Source organism: Otolemur garnettii, unplaced genomic scaffold (genome assembly GCF_000181295.1).
Source record: "Otolemur garnettii isolate 467f Iridium unplaced genomic scaffold, OtoGar3 scaffold00012, whole genome shotgun sequence".
Lineage (NCBI taxonomy): Eukaryota > Metazoa > Chordata > Mammalia > Primates > Galagidae > Otolemur > Otolemur garnettii.
Window position 1 is genome coordinate 12,818,468 of NW_003852407.1, and position 11,458 is coordinate 12,829,925.

Consider the following 11,458-nt stretch of genomic DNA (forward strand, 5'->3'; position numbering starts at 1 on the left):
TTAAGGAAGGGATCAGTCCCACAGACTCCTCTCTAGTGCAGATGCCACTCTGGGAGTAGCAGGTCTAAAGGTACGCACACTTCTGTCTGACTCAAAAGCTCCTACAGTCCTGCCTTCATATTTGTTCATTTGCTACCATAGCTTACAGATCTCAAGTAAACACGGGTTTATTTAAAGCAATATTACAAAGGACAAAAATGAAAAGTCAGATGACAAGGAACACAGGACTGAGGCCCAGCAAGGTTCGGAACTCAGGGATTCTGTTCCTGTGGAGAGAGAATGTACTATTCTCTCAGCATGTGAATGTGTTCTCCCACCCAGGGGCTCTCTGATCCTCCTTAATTAGGATTTTATAGAGGTTCCATTTTGTGGGCATGATGGATTAAATCATAGGCCATTGATGATTAATGCAATCTCCGGCCCTTTTCCCCTCTCCAGAAGTGTGGGGTGCAAGTAGGTGGGAGGTTAGGCTGAAAGTTCTAAACCTCTGATCCTATATGGTTGGTTCCTTTGGCAAGCAGTCCCTGTCATCCAACAGTGACCTGATTAACATAAAGTCAGGTACCGTTATAAAATGCTTGTTATGAATAACAAAATTTGCTCCTCTCACCCCCGTCACTTGGGGAGTTAAAATAGTCTGAGACTTTCTTGCCAGGAACTATGAATAAAGATCAAATATATACTTTTTAAATTTTCATTTTTTTAAATTTTATTATTATTGTTTACCAGTGGGGAGATGCAGTTTATTTACACCACTGGCATAACTTACTTAATATCACAGAATCACAGATCTCTTGGGTTTTTTGGTTCTTGTTTTTCATTGTTTGTTTTTTTTCTTTTTGTTTTGGTTTTACTTACTTCTTTTTCAAGGTTTAAGCAACTGTACATCTGTGAGCCTGAAATAAGTTTTTATCCTCAGTATCTTTCCCTCTTCTCTTATTATCTACATCCTGATACATGTGGCTCAAGATGATATTTTTGGATGTGGTGAGTTTGAGATGAGAAATATTTCATTCAAAAGTGAAGCATATAAATGTTTTTATTTTAATGTAAGATAATTAAACCGTGATTATTGCTACAGTAAGGGAGACAAGGGTCCAAAATATAAATGGAAAAACAAGAATAAACAGTGCCTGGTATATTATAGGCACTCAATAATATTTGTTGAATTATGAACGAATGAATGAAATTCATCTATCGTTCAATTTTAATCAGTCTTACTTGCTCCATAGGCCTAAATAACTTCAAGAATTTTCAACATCAGTGACTTCAGAGTTTTATATTACTTCAACCAGTTCCTGGAGTTTTAAACCAAAAAAGGAGACACTGAGGGCAAAGTTGGACAATTATTACCTTTCACTAACACCAGAGAAAGAACATCACACATCAGCTGTGCCAAACTCTCATCTACAGTGTAAACCAAAACAACCAAAGAAAAATGCAGAAACTGTCAGAATGATGCCCTAAAGAAGAATAAGAAAGTCTTGTTCAAAAAAGTCCATTGCTGGGACAAGACAGTTTGTCAAGGGTGGGTGGAAATAAGAAATTGCCACATGAAACAGCTGAGCTCTGAGTTTAGACTGAAAAGCCTCCATGGCTGGAAGTCTTGGAGACTTCAATCAGCAATGTATTCCAAACAACTCTCTGCTGCCTTTGATTAATGTGTGGAATTGTCTCTCGTATACTCATTACCACTTTAAAAAAAAAAAAAAAAAAAGGAGATCTGACAATCCCAGCAATCGTCTTTAGCTTCTGTTGTTTTCCATTAGCAACGGGAGCATATTCTTTTAGTGAAACACAAAAGCTGGTATCCCAGGCTACCGCTGCGCCATGCAGCATGCAGGCGACTCACTCATTCGGAGAGACGCTCAGAAAGGTGGTTAGAGACTGTTTTAGCACTTTATTTGTCCCAATTATCTGCTCCTGCCTATTAGGGTGAATAGAACATCATGGCATTGTTTATCACGGGCTTTATATTTGCTAATAACATTGTTGTTTATTACCACAAACATGCTGTATGCAGTCGGCTCGGCTTCTGTTAATCCCCACTGCTCTGAGTTGTTTTTTCTTTTCTTTTTTCTTTTTTTTCCTTTATCTTTTTTTTTTCTACAGAAGACAAATTAGATCCCATTGAACCAACTGCGTTTCCCACAGCTTGTGATTGTAAAGATGCCTTCTTGAATTGGGCTTCCGGTTGATTGGTTTGGGGCAGAAAACCCTAAAGAAAATAACAGGGTGATACTTACAGGCAGGAATGGCTCTCCGACCATATTTCAATGGCAAGTGTCTGCCTGGGCATTTCCTTCCAGGTGCTCTCAGCCTGAATTGCACCAGTTCGTGTAACCATCAGAGAAAAGAGTGCAGCAAATAGTTACCATTAGATCATTTAGACTTCCCCAAAACCCTCTTCTTCCACACACTGTTTTACACAAACATATCCAGGGACTCTACATAGCCTGAAGCCTGCTGAATGTGCTTTTAAAAAATGCCCCTCATTTGGGCCTGTAGGAAAGATAGTATCTCTATAGTCTATTATTCCCCTGAACCTGCAGAATTGTGAGAATTCTGTCCTTATTCTTTCCCTCTGCAATAAGCCTGCCACACGCCTATATCTGGATCTTTATTTAAGAATAATTAAGGTAGGTGATTAATACTTAATACCTAAGGATTGACTCTGACAACACACAGAGTAAATTACTCTCTCTCTCCCACTTTCTTCCTCTTGGATATGTTTGTAATCTGGGTTACTTAGAGGTACACAGATCGTGATTAAAATGTGATGGTGAAGACAGCTACCTGGGAGAAGATGGCTGTGCCAGCAGAGTCTGGGATCTCCCGGGAGGTGCAATGCTTCAGTACCTCTGTGGCCAGGCCATTTGCCAAGCTTGTGCCAAGCTGTTCAGATATATGGTGTTGAAGGTCGCTATGCCCCTGCTCTTTATTCTGCTGCATCAAAACAAATTAATCTGGAACAAGTAGAAAAGGAGGTATTGGGAGCATCACAACTTCAGAACTAACCTAAAATGGCTGCTTCTATTTTGAATCCCTATGTGAAACATTCCATTAAAATGAAAAGCCTAAATGACATCAAGGCAAAAGAGGTTTTCTCCCCTCACATCCAACCTGATGAATTTGCTTGCAGAAAATGGTTGCTTAAGTGACATCCAAGGAGGCATTTCTGCCTTTTCCACCATGATGAGTGCCCCCTGTGGAAAGGTGCCTTGCACAGTGACCACTACATTTCCTCTACAAGAAGCTGCTCTCACTGAATTACAAACAGTTCTGAAAAGCCTCCTAAGTCAAGGCCAAATATTGAAACTGGAGGTTAAGACTGATCCAACAATCATGGATGGAATGATTGTTTGAAGTGGAGAGAAATACATGGATATGACTGCAAAATTCAAGATTCAGAAGCTGAGTAGGGCTGTGTGGGAGATGTCTGAAGGTGTTGATTTTTATCATTGATAAAAAGTTCTTAAACTTGAAGCAACAATAAACTGCTTCTAGAACAAAAACAACAACAACAAAATGGCAATGAAGAAGATAGATCTTGTTTGAACTAAATGCAGACGTTTCTCAATTCCAAAAAGTTTGCATCATGATAAAACCATCCTTGTGTTGAAAATTTTGTAAGTGAATGCATTTGATATACCTAATCTCCTGAACATTGAAGCTTAACTTAGTCTAGCTTAAATGTGCTTCAAACAGAAATCTTATCCACACAGTGCTAGATATCTCATCTAACTTATTGAATACCGTACTTAAAGTGAAAAACACCATTTGTGTGGACATTAGATATATAGTTGCTACTGAATGGGTATCACTTTTGCACCATCATAAAGTAAAAATTCAAGTTGAATCAATATATATTGCAGACCTAATGGAGATGGATTAGGAAGAGTAGTACAAATAATCAGGGACAATTATGTTTCAAACAGATATTAAAATGGAAGTTAATGGGCTCAGAAAATGTTTTTATTTTTTAAGTTGCCACAGAAATAGTCAGATTAATTTATAAAAAATCAGAGAAGAGCATTGTAGAAATGAATAAATTTGGTCTTCAGACTTAGACAAAGTGGCTTTTTCACTTTAGAATCTTCATTAAGTTACTTATACTTTTTGAGTTTCAATTTCCTCATTGTAAAAAGGTTACAGTAATGATCTTATGATCTTGTGTTAATTATTAGAAAAAAAACTAATAATATTTAGAAATTATAAATACCCGAGTCCTAATAAATTCCCGAGTGGACACTTTCATCTTACATGCTTGAAAGGGAGATACGGAAGCTGGGAAAGATTTCTACTAAACCAGCTATTTGTCTTAAGAGCAAGAGGCACATCCAGCAATATGTATCTAAATGTATCTGCTTTACCTGTTTGAGCAGGTGAAACAAGTAGAATATTTTTTAAACTTCAAGTATATGAAGGATATTAAGGATTTCTTTATGTGTGCAAGAAATAATCCAAGAAAGAAACAAACTAAAATGAAATTTCAAGTCTTACACATGAAGCAATAGCATTTTTAAAAGTTGGGAGAGAGCTCCAATTTGGAGTAGCTAAGTCAGAATATTCCACTGACAGACAGTGATTATAAAATCTAAAAATAATATTTAACAAATATTTGCATAAATTTGAGAGGTCTGTATTCTTGAAATATTGGGTACAGCATGTTAAGATTTGGGAATTTGCAGCATTTTTCCTGTGAGCACTCCCGAATTGGCAAGCCCTCCAAGTTGCACAAAACTAGAGCCTAAACGAATTAATGAACCTGAGAAAAGGGTCTGAGGATGACAGAATGGTTAGAAAGTTAGAAGTAGGAGAGAAGCTGAAAGGTAAAATAATTATGGAGATATTCAGGAGGCAAAGTTTGAAGTTTGAATATAGAAATCATTCTCTGTAGAAATATTAGACAATTCACAGCCTCTACATAATGTACAGGATGCATGAAAAACAAAGAAAAAAGCAATAATAACAACAAACATAAGCACACAAAAAGCACAGGTATGGAAAGAAAATAGGAAAATGTGGCACATATCTAGGAAGCACAAGTCAACAGAAGTTGACTCTGAGATCTCCCAGATGCTGAAATTAACAGAAAAGGACATTAAATCAGCTATTTTTTTTAAAGACACGTGCAAAGGGATCAAACTACAATCTTAAAAAAGAAAATTAAAAAGAGGCAGAAATGGAAGAACAGTTTCTGGTTTTACATGTAAGAAGTTTAGAAGTCACTATCATCCTAACAACAAGTAAAAAGCTGAACAAAGTGAAAAAAATCAATGTATTAAACCCATAAGAGAAGTATCATAACAGAAACAAGCAGATAGAGAATCAAAACATACCTGAGGAGAAACCTTCATGAGGACCATTGCTAGAGTAGAAAAACCTGAATTATAATTGATTAGTTATTGGAGAAAATTAATTACCGGGTAAAAATATGAGAGTTAAAATCTTTGAAGGACCCAGACATGGGGAGCAGAAAGGAGCATACTTTTGTGAGTTTTACTTCCAGGAATGCAACAAAGTTCTCATGGTAAATATTAGAAAAAAACTTCACGGGCTTTTGGCAGGTGGAGTGGAAAAAGAAACCATTTTGAAATATTCCAGAGCACTGTCTTTCTTAACAAGATCTTCCCTCAGGAGAAACTAGTTAATCAAAGTCTAACCTACTGGGTTTTCATCAAAGCCTAACAGACCAGGAGGAAGGGAAATTGAAAACTCCAGTTCACACCAACCATCCTGTTCCACTTAAAAAAAGGTGGGATGATGGGGAAATAAACCTGAGAAACACTTGTGAAGATCACTCTTCTATGGACCAGAGTTATTAAAAGACTGAGATCTAGTAAGACTATAAAACAAAGCCCCTGCCCTGCACCTTACCTCCACATTATTAAAGGCCTATTTATAGTAGTTCTTTTTACCCCGAACATCATGTCTGGTTATCAAGAGAAAAAAATTACTAGGCTTACTAAAAGGTAAAAGACACAGTTTGCAGAGACAGCGCAAAGATTCAGAACCAGATGTGGAAGGAATGTCAGAATTATCAGAGAGGAAGTTGGAAACACCTGTAACTAATATGCTAAGGGTTCTAACGGATCAAGTAGATCACACATAAAAAGAGATGGGCAATGTACACAGAGAAATAAAAATCATAAAAAAGAATAAAAAGAGATGTTTGACTTAAAAAAAAAACAAAAAAAAAAAAAAAAGGCCTTGAATAACCTAATAAAAAAATGAAAAAAAAAAAAAAAAAAAACCCCGAACAAGAAGGAATTCCCAAAAAAAAACCCCCAAACCGAAAAACAAAAAAAAAAAAACCCGAAAAAAAAAACCCAAAATATTCAGAAACTATGAAACAACTAGGAAAAATGCTACTGACATGAATGAGAATACCAGAATGAGAAGGAGACAAAGGAATAGAATACATGTTTGAAGCAACAGTGATTGAAAACTTACCCAAGTTAATGACAGATACCAAACACCAGGTCAAGGAAACTTAGATAAAACCAACCAGGATAAATGCCCCAAATACAAAACTGCAGCAACAAAAAAAAGCCAACATTTTATATGCAAACTACAAAAAATCAAAGATAAAGAAGAAATCCTGAAAGAAGTTCTGGGACGTGGGAACCTTACCTATTAAGATGCAAAGACAACAGTAACATTCAACTTCCTCCAACAAACCACGCAAACAAGAAGAGACTAAACTGAAATACAGTAGAACCTCCACAGTTGACCACCTCACTATGTTAGCCACCTACTTAAGTTAATCTATTTTTTAAAGACCAGACATGTACCACAATGTACATTCAGTACAGTAGGCCTAGTTCCTTATGTTCACCACTTTTGTATATTGACCAGTTTTTTACAATCTTTCGGTGGTAAACTTACAGAGTGTCTATTGAATTTACAGTGTTAAGAGAAAAAGAAATACAACCACTAACCTAGAATTCTGTACCCTGAGAAACTATCCTTCAAAAGCAAAGAAGAATTAAAACATTCCTCAAGTAAAAATTGAAGAAATTTGTTGACAGCAGACCTCGGAATAAATGTTAAAAGAAATTTTTTGGAGAAAAGGAAAATAATATAGTTCAGAAACAGATCTATAGAAAAAAAGGAAAGAACATGAAAAAAAGAATAAGAGAATGTAAAATGAGAAACTTTATTTTTAAACATTTTAACTGATCTAACAGATAACAGTTTTTCCATAAATAATAACAGCATTGATGTTCTTGATTATACAGTATATGCCTGATCATATTGCATTTGCTAATATACAAGTGAAATAAGTGACAAGCAATAATATAGGAAATATTATTGGGAGAGGATAGAATTGGGATTTTTGTTATTGTTGTTGTTATAAGACTGTGTGGTCTATGGACTGTAGGAACTAGAGTGCACAGTGAAAAGTGAGTGAGAAAATCTTCATCTGCATTTACAGCCATTCCCCATCACTCACATCACTGCTTGAGCTCCATCTCCTGTCAGACCACCCCTCCACCCCAGTTCATGGAAAAAAAGTATTATAAGTTATACGTGAAGTGGTGCAGTGTTATCAGGAAGTGGGCTAAGATTATTTGAAATTTATATTGCAAAGTCTAGTGTAGTCCTCTAAAAAGTTAAAAGAGAATAAATGATATGCTAAGAAAAGAAAATAGATTCATATAGAATATTCAATGAAAACCACAAGAAGCAAAAAGGAGTGAAGAAAAGAGAAACAAAGATAAAGGGCAACAAATAAGAAACAATAACAAATATGGGAGATATTAATCCAACTACAATAGAAACTCTATAAGTTGACCATCTAAGGGACTGTAAGAACCTGTCAACAAATAGAGGTGGTAAACATAATCAACATAAACAACATAGGCCTATTGTACTGATGGGTACATGTACTTTAATTTGTTAAACACCTTTTATTAGAGAAAATCATATGAAATCATATATAATCAAAACAAGTAAAATCACATATACAATATCATACAAAATCAATGCATTTACTGTTTTCTCATGGTTTAATCATTATTTCTGACAAGAGTTAACCTTAGTCTGATCCTTATTATTATTACAAATGTTAAGTGTAGAAATCATTATCAACACTGGCTGTACCACTCAGCCATACCTGGACGTTATTCTAAAGCAAATGACTTCAGCCACATTATCAGATGCCTGCCATCCTCTTCTTCTGGAGTCTCTGGAATTTCTGTGTCATTCTTATCTGATTTTTCTACTTTATCACCTGCTTCATGCACTTTTACGCTGGTCTATACTTCAGTCAATATCAATTAGTAATTGCCTCTGGGTCAGGTTCATTAGTAGTTGCCACCTCATCATCCACTGCAACAAAACCTTCGAAATCTACCCTTCAAATTCTGTCATGGGAAATAGACTGATGGGGCCAAAGCATGGTGCTCTGTGTTGTGATATATCCAACTTAGTTCAAACATAATTTCTGGGTGAACTTTGTTAACTGATGCAGTGAATGAAATTGCTTTTATAGGAAGTCTACAGGTTTGTGTTTCAGTCATGACCCCCTATGAGAGCTGGGCTTAGTAATACAAATATTTTGATCCTGCCTTGGCCAAAAGGTTGGATTTTTGAAGTTGTCTTTGAAAGCATAAATTGTAGTGTCACGTTTGTGAAACAATTCACTTGTGGGTGGCCAGGACCATTGTCTACTCTCAGTAGAATAGACCAGTTTTTCTTCATTTCCTAGTTGTTACCTATTACCTCTTCTCAAATAGAGCACCTGTCATCCTGCACATTAGTTTCACCTCAAAGTGAAGAGTGAATATGTGGCTTTAGGTTCTTGAATGTACATGGCTAGACCAAGTTACCAATGACCAAGTGCTTTATTTTCTCTCAGGTTAAGGTAGTACAAAAAGAACTGTAAAATGTTTTTGGAAAGTTTTCCAGTCTTACATTTGTCACCCTTTATGATGAGGCTCCTGTCGAGCATAGCCTTGCAAACACTTATGAGCTTCAAGGTGTCATCATCTTAAAGCCTCTGGCAAAATCTGAGAAATCTCTGATGTACTCTTCCATAACTTCTTACTGGAACTTCACTGGATTCACCACAAATGACCTTCTGGGAGATCTCATGTCACAGTTTAAATTTCTCAAACCAACCACTTGGTGTTTGAAAATCTACTACCCTAAATTCATGTGCAAATTTTTAACAACTTCCTGGATTATCAGCCCAGAGATTGGGGTATTAACTGCCCTTATTTGTTTTAACCATCTTAACATGGCTTCATTGACTTTATTGAGAGAGAATTTTCTCCCTTTTCACTATAGGTCTCTGCTTTCCTTACTATCTCCCCAGTTCAGTGGTTCTCAACCTTCCTAATGCCACGAACCTTTAATACAGTCCAAAGGGGTCATGACCCACAGATTGAGAACCACTGCTATTGTGGCTTCATTGATATGGCTGAGGAAAGTTGTCTTCCTTTACTCCTATAAGTCTTCACTTCTCGTATTATCTCTCTTTAATACTCATATTTGCAGTTCCAGATGTTGCTAATTGTGGTCGTGCTAACACCTAAATTTCTTGCCATCTTTCTTAGGCTGCTACTTTTCAGAACATGTGGATCACCCTTTTTTTGAATGTCAGCTTTATGAATTCTTTCTTTCAGACCATCATGTCCTAATTAACTGTGAAATTTTTCCTTAATTGTAGGGTTTACCTATAATTCAGACTAGTCCTTCATGTTGAGAAGTCTTCTACAACACATGATAAACAATAGGAAGTTAGATCTGTTCCAACATGTGGTAATATTAAAACATGAAAAGAGATCTTATATTAAAACAAACAAAAATATAATTAAGGGGTAAAGCCCACACTTTCTTCTTCTTGGTGTAGATTGAACTCAATACGTCAAGTTATAAAGGGTAAACTAATTTATGTGTTACAATTCCAAGTAGTCAAGATAAAACTCTCAGAATTGCTCCATATAAAGGGTCTTCTATTAATCACATGTGACATATGTCTGATCTATAAAAAGTAGGTCAATGTAAGGAGGTAGTCAATATAGGCAAATTGGGATGTTAACTATGGAGATTCTACTGTATATCAATAATTATTCTGAATATCTATGGTCTAAATACATCAATTGAGAGACAGAAATATCATAGTGAATCAAAAATCAAGACTGAGTATGTGTTGTTTACAAGAAAACCATTTTCAAAATAAAGTTTAAAAAACAGATAGTCCCCTTGTGTAGATGTGGAACCAATCCAATTGCCCATCAGTGCATGAGTTGATTAATACATGTAGCATATGTATACCATAGAGTACTACTCAGCCATACAAAAATGTGAACTTACGTCTTTTGTAACAACCTGGATGGAACTTGGAAACCATTCTTCTAAGCAAAGTATCACAAGAGAGGAAAAATAAATAGCATATATACTCACTATTAAATTGGAACTAATTGTTCAACACCCATTGCACATTTGATAATAAAACTCAATGGAAAGCAAGCAGGTAGAAGGGGGAAGAGGGTGAACTTCACACATTATAGATACAATGCATACTATCTGGGTAGTAGGCACACTTGTAACCTTCACTCAAACTGCACAAAACAATTCATATAACCAAAACATTTGTACGCTGGTAATATTCTGTAGTTTGAAAAAAAATTTTTCAAAAAAATTTTCAAAAAAATTTTCAAAATGTTTGAGAAAGAAAGCTTGGCATTACTTTTTTTTTTAATGTTTAAAAGAATTTAACCATGTAGCTATATGGTCCTGGGCTTTTCTTTTTTGAGAGGTTTTTTGTTACTAGTTCAGTCTCTTTATTTGTTGAGAAAATGTTGATTTTTTTCTTAACTCTGAAAGATAATTTCCCTTGGAACAAAATGTTATGTTCTTAGTTTTTTAAATAAGTATTTTAAATATTTTGTTTTACTCTTTCCTTGCTTGCATGGTTTCTGTAGAGAAGTCTAATTTAATTATTATACTTGTTTTACTAAATGTAAGGCTATCCTTCCCTCATTAGCTATCTTCTTTAAACATTTTTATTTCTGAATTTTTGATTTTCTGATATTGAAATTATGTGCCTCATTACAAATTTTTGGTATTTATACTGCTTGGTAATTTCTGAACTTCTTGGATCTGCAGTTTGTCATCTTCTTAATTTCAAAATTCTCAGACATTCTTTTAAATATTTATTTTATTCCTTTTTCTCTCTCTTTCAGGATTCCTTCTAGTATTCTGAATATGCCTATATACACCTTATATACTTGTCCCAAAGTTCTTGGATAATCTGTTCCTTTAAAAAAATATATCTTTTTTTTCTTTGATTGCTATTTTGGGAAACTTTTATGGATATATCTTCTGATTCATTCTTTAGCCAATGTTCAGTCAACTAAGGAATTTATCAAAAACATTCTTAATCTCTGTTACTATGTTATTTGTTTATTAGCATCTCCTTTTGATCCCTTCATAGAGATCCATC

At 35.3% G+C, this 11,458-nt stretch overlaps 1 pseudogene; it reads left to right on the forward strand.

Annotated features, from left to right (window-relative positions):
* The first annotated feature begins 2,806 nt into the window (after nt 1–2,806).
* LOC100949413 lies at nt 2,807–3,465 on the forward strand (annotated as a pseudogene).
* Nucleotides 3,466–11,458: the final 7,993 nt, after the last annotated feature.